This window comes from Sarcophilus harrisii, chromosome 5, assembly GCF_902635505.1.
Source record: "Sarcophilus harrisii chromosome 5, mSarHar1.11, whole genome shotgun sequence".
Classification (NCBI taxonomy): domain Eukaryota; kingdom Metazoa; phylum Chordata; class Mammalia; order Dasyuromorphia; family Dasyuridae; genus Sarcophilus; species Sarcophilus harrisii.
The window spans coordinates 88,436,492-88,446,746 of NC_045430.1; positions in this window are offsets into that span (position 1 = coordinate 88,436,492).

Below are 10,255 nucleotides of genomic sequence, written 5' to 3' on the forward strand. Positions count from 1 at the left end.
GTATACTTATTGTGTATCTAATTTATATTTTAATATATTTAACATCTACTGGTCATCCTGCCATCTGGGGGAGGGGGTGGGGGGTAAGAGGTGAAAAATTGGAACAAGAGGTTTGGCAGTTGTTAATGCTGTAAAGTTACTCATACATATAACCTGTAAATAAAAGGCTATTAAAAAAATACTCCCAGATAATTTTCAGTCAAATGATTTTCATGTCATTCTCATCTTGTATTTGCAAAGCTGACTTTTTAAAAATTAAAAGTAAAGATCCCGTTTATTAAATTATATTTTATTTTTGTACATATGAGACCTCTGATATGTCAGAGATATATATCAGAGAGAACTCTGCCTTTAACTTCCTTGGAATACATAATCAATAGAGATAGTGCTAGTTTAAAGGACACCTTTACAACTCCACCAATAGTATATTTGTGTGTGTATGTTCTCACAGCCCTTCTGACATTGATTATTTCCATCTATGATGGGTATTGTGGACCAGGTGTATTTGTTGCTGCTGAAACAATAAAAATCTATACAAAGCTCACTGCACTGCTTGCTGTCTTCAACAGAATAGCAAGCTGTCGCTCTCTCACCCAATTAATGAATTTAATAACCAATTAGGGATTGTAGTATATATTTTGACCACTAAGTGGCAATGTTCTCAGGCTTCTCCCTGATGGCTTCATCTAGAAATTAATGCAAGAGCTTTAGCTTTGCTGAAGATCATAATGTCTACACCCCTGTTTAGTAGAGGTCCCTCATCAACCTTCCTCATTACTCCCTACTTCCCCCTCTCAAGTTTTCTTGGATAGTAGCACCTAGGGACTGCTGTACTTAAATCAACATTGACAAAGAAGTGTAGAAAACCAAAATGAAATGCAGTTCTGAAATATTGGCAAACTTACTATGGCTCTCTGCATGGCTCTGCCCACCTGGGATCTGGTAAATTCCTGTTTTTCTGGCATACATTTCATATCCCTTTAGAGAATGTAAGATCTGTTTCATTTTCATTTGTTTCTAATTTGTCTTTTGCTTCTGTTTTTATTTTTTCTGCCAAGGAGAATGACCTAGACAGGAAGGCTAGAAAGGAATATAGCTAATAGGGGAATGAAACCAAAGAGAAACGAGAAGCTAACAAGAAAGTTGTCATGAGTGCCACAAATTCTGCCCAGGCAGAGGTCATGAAAGTGAATTTATCCAGCTCAAGAGATTGAAGTAAGCAGGAACCAATAGATTTCCTATAGAGGCCTATGTCAGAAGCAGACACTGGTTTGCCTGTGTAAAGAGAGAAGGGAGTAAATGTTGAAAATCATCTTTTCATGTTTTAAAAATAAACATTTATCATTATAAAAAGAGAGAGGGAGAAAGATATTGAAAGTGAGAGTGAGGGGAGAGGGGCGATATCTTGAGCAGCACTGGTTTAGGAATTGTCTTAAATCAATCCCAAGTTAAAGATATCCCAGGCTCAATCGTTCAGAAATTAGACCTCCTAGAAAAAGATTTCCTGACAAATCATGCTTCTTAAACAAAGAAGCTCTTTACCAATGTCCTAGGTGGGTATCAAAACTAGTGAGTTACTTGGACAATACAAGTCTGAAAGGAAGGAGATTACTTATTCATCAGTACTTGTGATAGCTTTACCTTCTAGGAAAAATCCAATAGTACTGAAAGTCCTTGGAAAAAGCTATATTAAAACTATGACAGAAAGAAGAATTCACCAGGATGTCAAAGAGTTAAACCTATAGCAGCCCCAAATCCACTTGTCTTCTGAGTGGCTCCAATAGACTAAGTGCATGAAATGATTTTGAAGCCTGTTTATGGGGTCTGGTAAATCCTTTGTGACTTATGGATGTAAAGTAGATGTAAAGTAGGGGTAGGGGAACAGAGATGAAACTTGACTTTCAATGGCCTGTTTACACATATGCAAATATGTGCATGCACATAAACACACATGTACATCCCTCAAATAGATTTTCTGTGCGGTAAAAAAAAAAAAATTGTCTTATGCTCAAGATCTCTATTATGTTTAAATGTTTAGGCAGAAGCTGAGAACCCTGCTAATAACAATTAGATAAAATCAGACACAAATTAGACCAGACTATATTTGTAAATATTATTGACATAATTGCAAGTCAAAAATCCCTTTTGGGATCCTGGGACATGGGTTATACATGAATTTCATTCTTATCCCTTTAGGGCTGATTTTCCTGTAGAATTTTAGGCCATGGAATCTTTCCTTTTGGAAGGCAAGCCTCATTCAGGCCAGTCAATTCTCTCAGGTTCCAGACAGGAATGAAATGAGATACTCTTAGATCACCTAACAACAGTCAACAAAAGGAGGCTGGGTTAGCAATAGCATAGAAAGAATAGCATTAATTCAAACAGACTCTACTCTGTACCTTCCATCTCCACACAGAAATGCTTCTTATCAATAGGGCTGAGTATGGTGACTTTAAAGGCAACAGGATATTCCCAGGCCTGAGTAGCACTAGTCATTTTTAGGGCTTCAGGTAACCAGAAAGCTAAGTCAACTACTCTAACCTTAGTTCCTTGGGTCAGTTAAGGTTCCAGGACAGGTAGTATAACCTGGTATGTTCTGGGTCCTATTAAAGAAAAGGCTAGTTCAGCTCCCATAGCAGGGCTCTACTGCCACCACATTATCATTTCTTCAATTCCTGGGCAACTTCTCCCCTTAGATCTATGTTGTATTTTTTTCTCCTTTCCTATCATGAATTTCAGAATTCAGTAACTGCCTCACATCAAGTTTCCTAATTTTTTTTATATTATTAACCAGGTCTTCTTTATCTTTCCAAACCACATACAGAATAGCAGTTCATTCATCTTCTAAAAACCAAAATTATGATTAAAGCAAACTAAAAAGTTTATCTCTGCTTTTACAGAAAGTTCTCCAGCAATTGTCAGATGACTGAAGTCCCACATCATTATTATATCAAGACTAAATGCTAGTCTCAATGTTTCACAAATTCCTAACCTGTTTCTTCTTTCTGTCAGGGTGGTCTATAGCTTAGTCCTACAACAATATTTTTTTCTATTTCTACCACCATTTATCTTCATCCAAATGCTTTCCCCTACGTGTCCTATCCCCACTCTAGTTTCTAAATTTCCTAACAGTTTATCTTCTTGATATACAATGCTTGATATACACTACCTCCTCCCTACTTTATCTTTTCTGTTTCTTTTGAATAAGATCTTCTGAATTGCAACTTTAGTAGTCCTATTTCAAGAATGCTTTCTACTCCCACTAAGTCTCTGTGATAACTACAAGGTCAAATTTGCCTTTAGGAGCATTAGGATTTCTATCTCTTTGTTACCAATGCTTTTTCATTTTTTTTTTACTTTTTGCATTTGTACATTTACTACTGAGACCAATTACTTATTCTTTTGGGGGATTCTGTCTTCTATAAATTACTAGATATATATTTAAATGTACATTTAAATGTACTTGTCTCCCTCATTATAATGTAAGCTCATTGTGAACAAAGATGGTTTTCTTCTTTGTGCTTGTATTATCCCCAGTGTTTACCACTTGATAAACAGTTGTTAACCAGCTAAGGCAAAGGAACTAGTGCTGACTGCTGAAGGTGGTCTTAGTCAGACAACTAAGGACCTAATAATCAGGTATTTAATGATGAAAATGTCAGCTTTCTTTCTTCCTTCTTTCTTCTTCCTTGGTATTTAAGAAAGAATAAATTGTCATCATAAAAAAATTTTTTAAAAAAACCCCTGTCATCATAAGGCTCTTGAATTTCCTACCCCTGCTCAAATGGTATATCCCCCATTTAATAGGTGGCAAATTTCTCTCTCTTTTTCTCCTAATCCTTGTGGTTAAGTTGCTGGTTAAATAATTTCAATCTCTTTCCCTATCTGTCCTCTCTCACTGCACCCACTACAACTCCTGAGAGTCTTTGTCATTGTCCCTTTCATCTATTATGTCCTTTAAAATTCCCATTGTATTTTTAACAAATTTCCCTTTTCTTTAATGTCTTCTTTTCACACTCTTTCCATTTTGCTGAACTTTGAGAAACTTGGCTTGCTTTCCAGAAATTACTTCATCCTTGTCCATACTCTCCAGTACTCAGTGAATATTCTTTCATACCCCAAACACACTGAACCAGGAGGAAAATTAAGCAACCCTTTAATCATTCAGTAACTCTTCCTCCTTTTAGTTTCATTTCATCCATCTACATTGCCCAAACTAGATCCTTGTGCTATACATCTAATTTCATCTTTATATTTAGCATAATGATTGACTCATGGTAGATGTTTAATAAATGCTAGTTGGCTAACTGACTGACCTTTAGTCCATCTCAATCACACTAATGTATGAACTCATCATCATACATAACTATTCTGAGTTCTACGATCTATAACTCTGAACACTTCTTCCAAACTTATTCATCCTCACAATTTCTAGTCAATCTGCACCTTCTGTTTTCCATCATCCCTGCTCTAACCTGACTTCTCCTTTTATAATGTTGACTTTCTAATTAACCAGTTCAACTATATATAGGAAGAAAAATCATTTTAATGCCTGCAAAAAGGAAAAACCAGTGGCTGCCATTTTATCTTTGCCCTCCAGGCTTATGCCATAGAGCCAGGGAAGGACTAGGAACATGATCCAGAATTGAAGGATATGTACTCATCCCAACTTAAAATAACAACTGAACTCAAGGAGAGATAATTGAGGCATAAACAAGCAATTTTGGTTTGGTTTGGTTTGGTTTTTAAGAAAATTTAAAGCCTTTTCTGACTGGGTACATCAGTCTCTGACTCAAAAAAGAACTGTAATAACTCCTGAATAGCTCCACAATTCAGTGGTGAACCAGAAATTGGCAGAAGAGAGCACTTCTATAAGGAAAATGCAGAGAGCTGCTAACTTGAGAAAATATCTCAATAGAAATCCATGGGAGCTGACAACATAGCAAAGAGAGTAACATGGCAAGATTAGAATCCAAAAGCAGATATACTCCTTCTGCACATGCTCTGTTTTATGCATGTTCCTTGATTACTTACCTATGCTACCCACATGTATACCCTCTCTCATGCATGTTCTATTTCTCATCGGTATATGAACATACTCTTGTCTATTTATTCCCAACTAAAGGATTATTTATATTTCTGTTCTGTTTAACTAGAGGCCTTTCTCTTTGAACCAATGTATCCTTTGGTTGGCCTGGTAAAAGGGAAATGTTGGTAGTTCATGAATTATGAGTATAGAATAGATGCTAAAAAATTACACAATAACTTTATTATATATTTAAAAGAACAGCAAGTTGTGCACAACAGATTTGCAGTTTCATAGGCAAATTTTTTGTTCTTCTATGTTATAGAAAATGAAATTAAATAAAATTTAAATTAAAAAAAAAAGAATAGATGATAACCCAAAACCTGCCCTGAATCTGGGACAGCTTTCAGGGGATCCACATTTGAGAAGGACTGCACTGTATATTTGCTATACTCTACCTTGTCTCTTGTCTTCATGTGCTATTGCTACTCATAACTTAGCAAATCTGTGCTCTGTATGCTTAACCCACCATCTACCTTTCCTGCTCCTACTACATGCTGAATGCCACTAGAATAAGTCCCATTAAAAGGACCACTACAAGTTTATGGTATCTGTTCTCAACTAATGTTTCATTACCTAAGGCAATCCTTTTTTTCTTTTCAGACTGAACCTCTATCTCATTTTTCCCAGTCTCCTCTCTCTAAGCTTCCTAAACTGTTCCTTCTTCCCTCAGAGGACTTCACCCCCTACTTTATAGAGAAAATAGAGGCTATCTTTTGTGTTACATTTTTATCTTCAAAATCCTTTTTTAAATTGTAATAAGCTTATTTATTTTTAGTACACATTGCTTTATGAATCATACTAGGAGAGAAAAATTTTAGAGCAAAGGGGAAAAACCATGGGAGAAATAAAAAAAACAGAAAAAAGAAGTCAATATAGCACGTGTTGATTTATTTACATTCAATCTCCTTAGTTCTTTTTCTGGATGGAGATGGCATTTCCTGTTCAAAGTCTATTGGGTACTTTGAATCACTGACCTATTAAGAACCAAGCCTTTCATAGTTGATCATTGCACATTCTTACTACTATTGTGTACAATGTATTCCTTGTTCTGCTTGTTTTGCTCAGCATCAGTTCATGTAAATCTTTCCAGGCTTTTCTATAATCCAGCCTGTTCATCATTTTTTATAAAATAACAATATTCCATCACCTTCATGGACCACTTGTTCAGCCATTCCTCAATTGATGGGTATTTACTCATTTTCCAATTCTTTGCTACCACAAAAAGAGCTCCTACAAACATTTTTGCACATGTAAGTCCTTTTACATCATCCTTCCATTCTCTTTTCCTTCTTCAATCTCAGAAAAAGAAATGTCCTTTCTCCTTCTCAAAATCAATCCCTCTACTTATACCCTTGTTGCCATTCCTTCCTCTCTTTTCTGAAAGTTTCTTTCTTAATTACTTCCTCTCTTTTATCTTCAACCTATTTTTACATAATTTCTTTCCTACTACATTTATAAATGCCCAGGTCCCTCTAATCCTTAAAAAAACAAAACAAAACAAAACAACAAAGAACTTCCCTTGACCCATCCACTCAAGACATCATCCTCTACTGCCAAAATGGCAGCATCTACACTTACCTCTGCTTCCTCTCATTCACTTCACATACCTGCAATCTAATTTCTAATTTCTATATTCTACCAAACTTCTCTCCCCAAAATCATCAACAATCTCTTGCTTCTAAATCTAAAGGTCTGAAGGAAGTCCTCTTCCTTTTTTGACCCCATGCATTTTTTAATATTATTGATTTCTCTTTCTGCTAGATAATCTTTCCTTCCTCAGGTTTCAGGCCACCACTGTATCCTTTCACCTATCTATCACAAGCTACCTTCCTTCCATCCACCCATGTTTTTATAACCTATGCTCCAGGGTCCCCCCAAAGCTCTGAGCTCATATGGACTGTATCTAGTCTCTGGGGCTCTCTCAGGAAGGATCATTTTCTTTTCTTTCTTTCTTTCTTTCTTTTTTTTTTTGGCTTGTATCCCAGTCACCTGGAGTTGATACTAGAAAATCTCTATAGCTCATGGCTTGTTTTTCACAGAAGTAGATAAAAAGGGTCCTAAGCTTCCATATAAATAAAGTGGAGATAAAAAATGCAAATCAGATATGGGGCAGCATTTAATTCATCCCACAGAAAATACAGAAGATTCAAAGGACTCACAGGAGTCCATAAACACATACTGAAAACACATAGGGCACTCAGAGGACTCACAACATGACATAAACATCTACTAAAAATACATAAAGAACACTAGCAGTTGCCCTCTGAAGAAACTTAAGTTGGGGTTGCCAACAGGGCAACCCTTTGGCATTCCATTAGATCCTTAACTCTCCCACAGGATCTTACCCAGTTCTCAGATTCACAGGGCCATTCTATGGCTTAACTTTTGCTATGGAGAGGAAGTTGCATTGCAATTATGCTCTTTCATAGAAAGCAAATAAATAAGTTGTGGGGCTGTTTAACAAGCCACTCTCTTCCCCTTAGATCTGAAGTGTTTGAATTGGTTTACTGTAATATAAGGGTCACATGGTGATTGGTAGGGAAATTCTCTCTCTCTAGGTCTGATCCCTTAAATCTTGACTTTGGGGCTCTAAAGAGAGTCCCACCCTTGACTCACGCTTCCTGAGAAATCTCCCTTCTCTACATAGAAGGCTAGATTCTAGAATCATGCTGCCTAGAAAATCTACCTACTTGGACAAGAAGATCACATTCAAAGGCTCTTGAATTTTACCTCTGTAGTAGGGGGCAGAATGAAAATTTTCCATATAACTGGACATGTACAATGGCCCCTTTAAAGTAATGTTGTGATGTGACCCATCCTTTTTGGTCCCCTACTCTTTTGTCTATAGATAATGATTGGCTACTGAGCTAGGAAGCGCTGATCACTCAATAAACTATAAAAGGTTTGAGAAGAAATGTCCTACCCCTTTTCTGACATAGTCAGTGTGGAGTTCAATCCCCTGCCCTTCCAGGGAAGGAGGGAAATTTTTCTCCCCATCTCCAACCTGCCAGCAGCAAAATAGCTGACATCACAGTGCATAGAGCACTGGGCCTGAAGTCTGAAAAATTCATCTTCCTGAGTTAAATCTGATCTCAGATACTTATTAGCTGTTTGACCCTGTACAAGTCACATAAACCTATTTCTCAGTTTCCTCAATCTATAAATTAAGCTGGAAAAACCAGTCTAGAATTTTTGCCAAGAAAGCCCCCAAAATAGTCACAAATAGTCAGATGTGATAGAAACAACTGAACAACAACAAACAATGGCAGCAAAAGCATGTGCTTGCCTGGGTAAGCCTGAGTCCCAGGCTTCCTTCTCCTCCCTTTGTATTTCTTCCTCAAGCACCAGTAATCAGTGATCCTGAGAGAGGGATGCTTCTAGGATTAATGGCTACCTTTTGAGTTATTGAGTCAAAGATGATTTCTTTGATTTAGTTACAAGCCTTGGTAACTAGGAGTAGTACCATTGAAAGAAACAGAGATGGTAGATAATGTGGAAGACTAGGGGGAAAGATAGAAAGTTCAGCTTTAAAAATGTTATGTTTGAGATTCCAGCCTGATACCTAAGAAGACATTTAAAAAATAAAAGATTTAGATTTGCAGGGGACCTTAGCAATGATCTAGTCCAGGGCTTCTTAAACTTTTTCTACTGGTGAATGCCCATTAGTTGGGGAATGGCTGAATAAGTTATGATATATAAATGTAATGGAATATTATTGTTCTATAAGAAACAATCAGCAGGATGATTTCAGAAAAGCCTGGAAAGACTTACATGGACTGATGCTAAGTAAAGTGAGCAGAGCCAAGAGAACATTGTACACAATAACAACACAGTAACAAGATTAGATGATGATCAACTGTGATGGACTTGGCGCTTTTTAACAATGTGGTGATTCAAGGCAATTCCAACAGACTTGTGCAAGGAAAGTGCCATCTGCATCCAAAGAAAGTACTATAGAGACTGAATATAGATTGAAACATAGTGGTTTCACCTTTTTGTTGTTGTTGTTGTTCTTTGTTTGCTTGGCGTTTTTGTTTTTCCTTTTCTTGTTGTTTTTTCCCTTTTGATCTGATTTTTCTTCCACAACATGATGAATATGGAAATGTGTTTAAAAGAATTACACATATTTAACCTATATCAGATTGCTTGCTGTCTTGGGGAGGGGACAACAGGGGGAAGGAGGGAGAAAAATTTGGAATACAAAGTTTTGCAAAAATGAATGTTGAAAACTGTCTTTATATGTATTTGGAAAATTAAAATGCTATTAAAAAAAAACTTTTTCTACTCATGACCTCTTTTCACCCAAGAAATTTTTACATATCCCTGGGTATATAGGTATATAAAAGAGGTACACAAATCGAACAAAATAATAAATCATAATTTTGCAATCTCTACATCAGTTATGAATCCCCATATAGGATCACAAACATAGTTTAAGAAGCTGAGATGAAAAGATAGCTAGATGGCTCAGTGGAGATGGAGAACCGGCTCTGAAGTCAGGAGGACCTAAATTTAAATTTGGCCAGAGATTGATCACCTGTGTGACTCTGTGCAAGTTATTTAACCTCAATTGCCTCACAAAAATAATAATGATAATAATAATAATAATAAAATTTTTAAGAAAAGAAGTTAGGATTAGGCAATCTCTCATTTTACAGATGAAGCAACTGAGGCTCAGAAAGGGAATGAGATTTTCCCCCAAATCACATACAGAATAAATGGCAGAGCTGGGATTCAAATCCAGGTCCTCTGTTCTCCACCCACTCTAATATACTACCTCCAAAGAGGTTGTTGGAAATGTAGTTGGAATTATAATTAATAACAGTGAGGGTAGATTATGTTTTCTAAGAGTTTGACAATGAGGAGAAATAATTTGAGGGAATGACAGGGTTAAGAAAAGTTTGCTTTGATTTTTTTAGAAGAGAGGGGAGATTTCAGCCTGTTTATAGGTTTTGGAGTCTACAAGGAGAGGGAAAGATTAAAGATGTGAGAGAGGAAAAGGGAATGATTGATTTCACAAGGCCAAAGTGGAGATGGGAGGGAACAAGATCAAGAGTACCATTGGAGAGGTTAACTTTAACAAGCAGGAGGAGGCCATATTTTCCTCTGAGATGAGAGGAGAGGATGAGGATGTTGGAAGGATTAGAGAAGTGGAGGAGAGTTGAG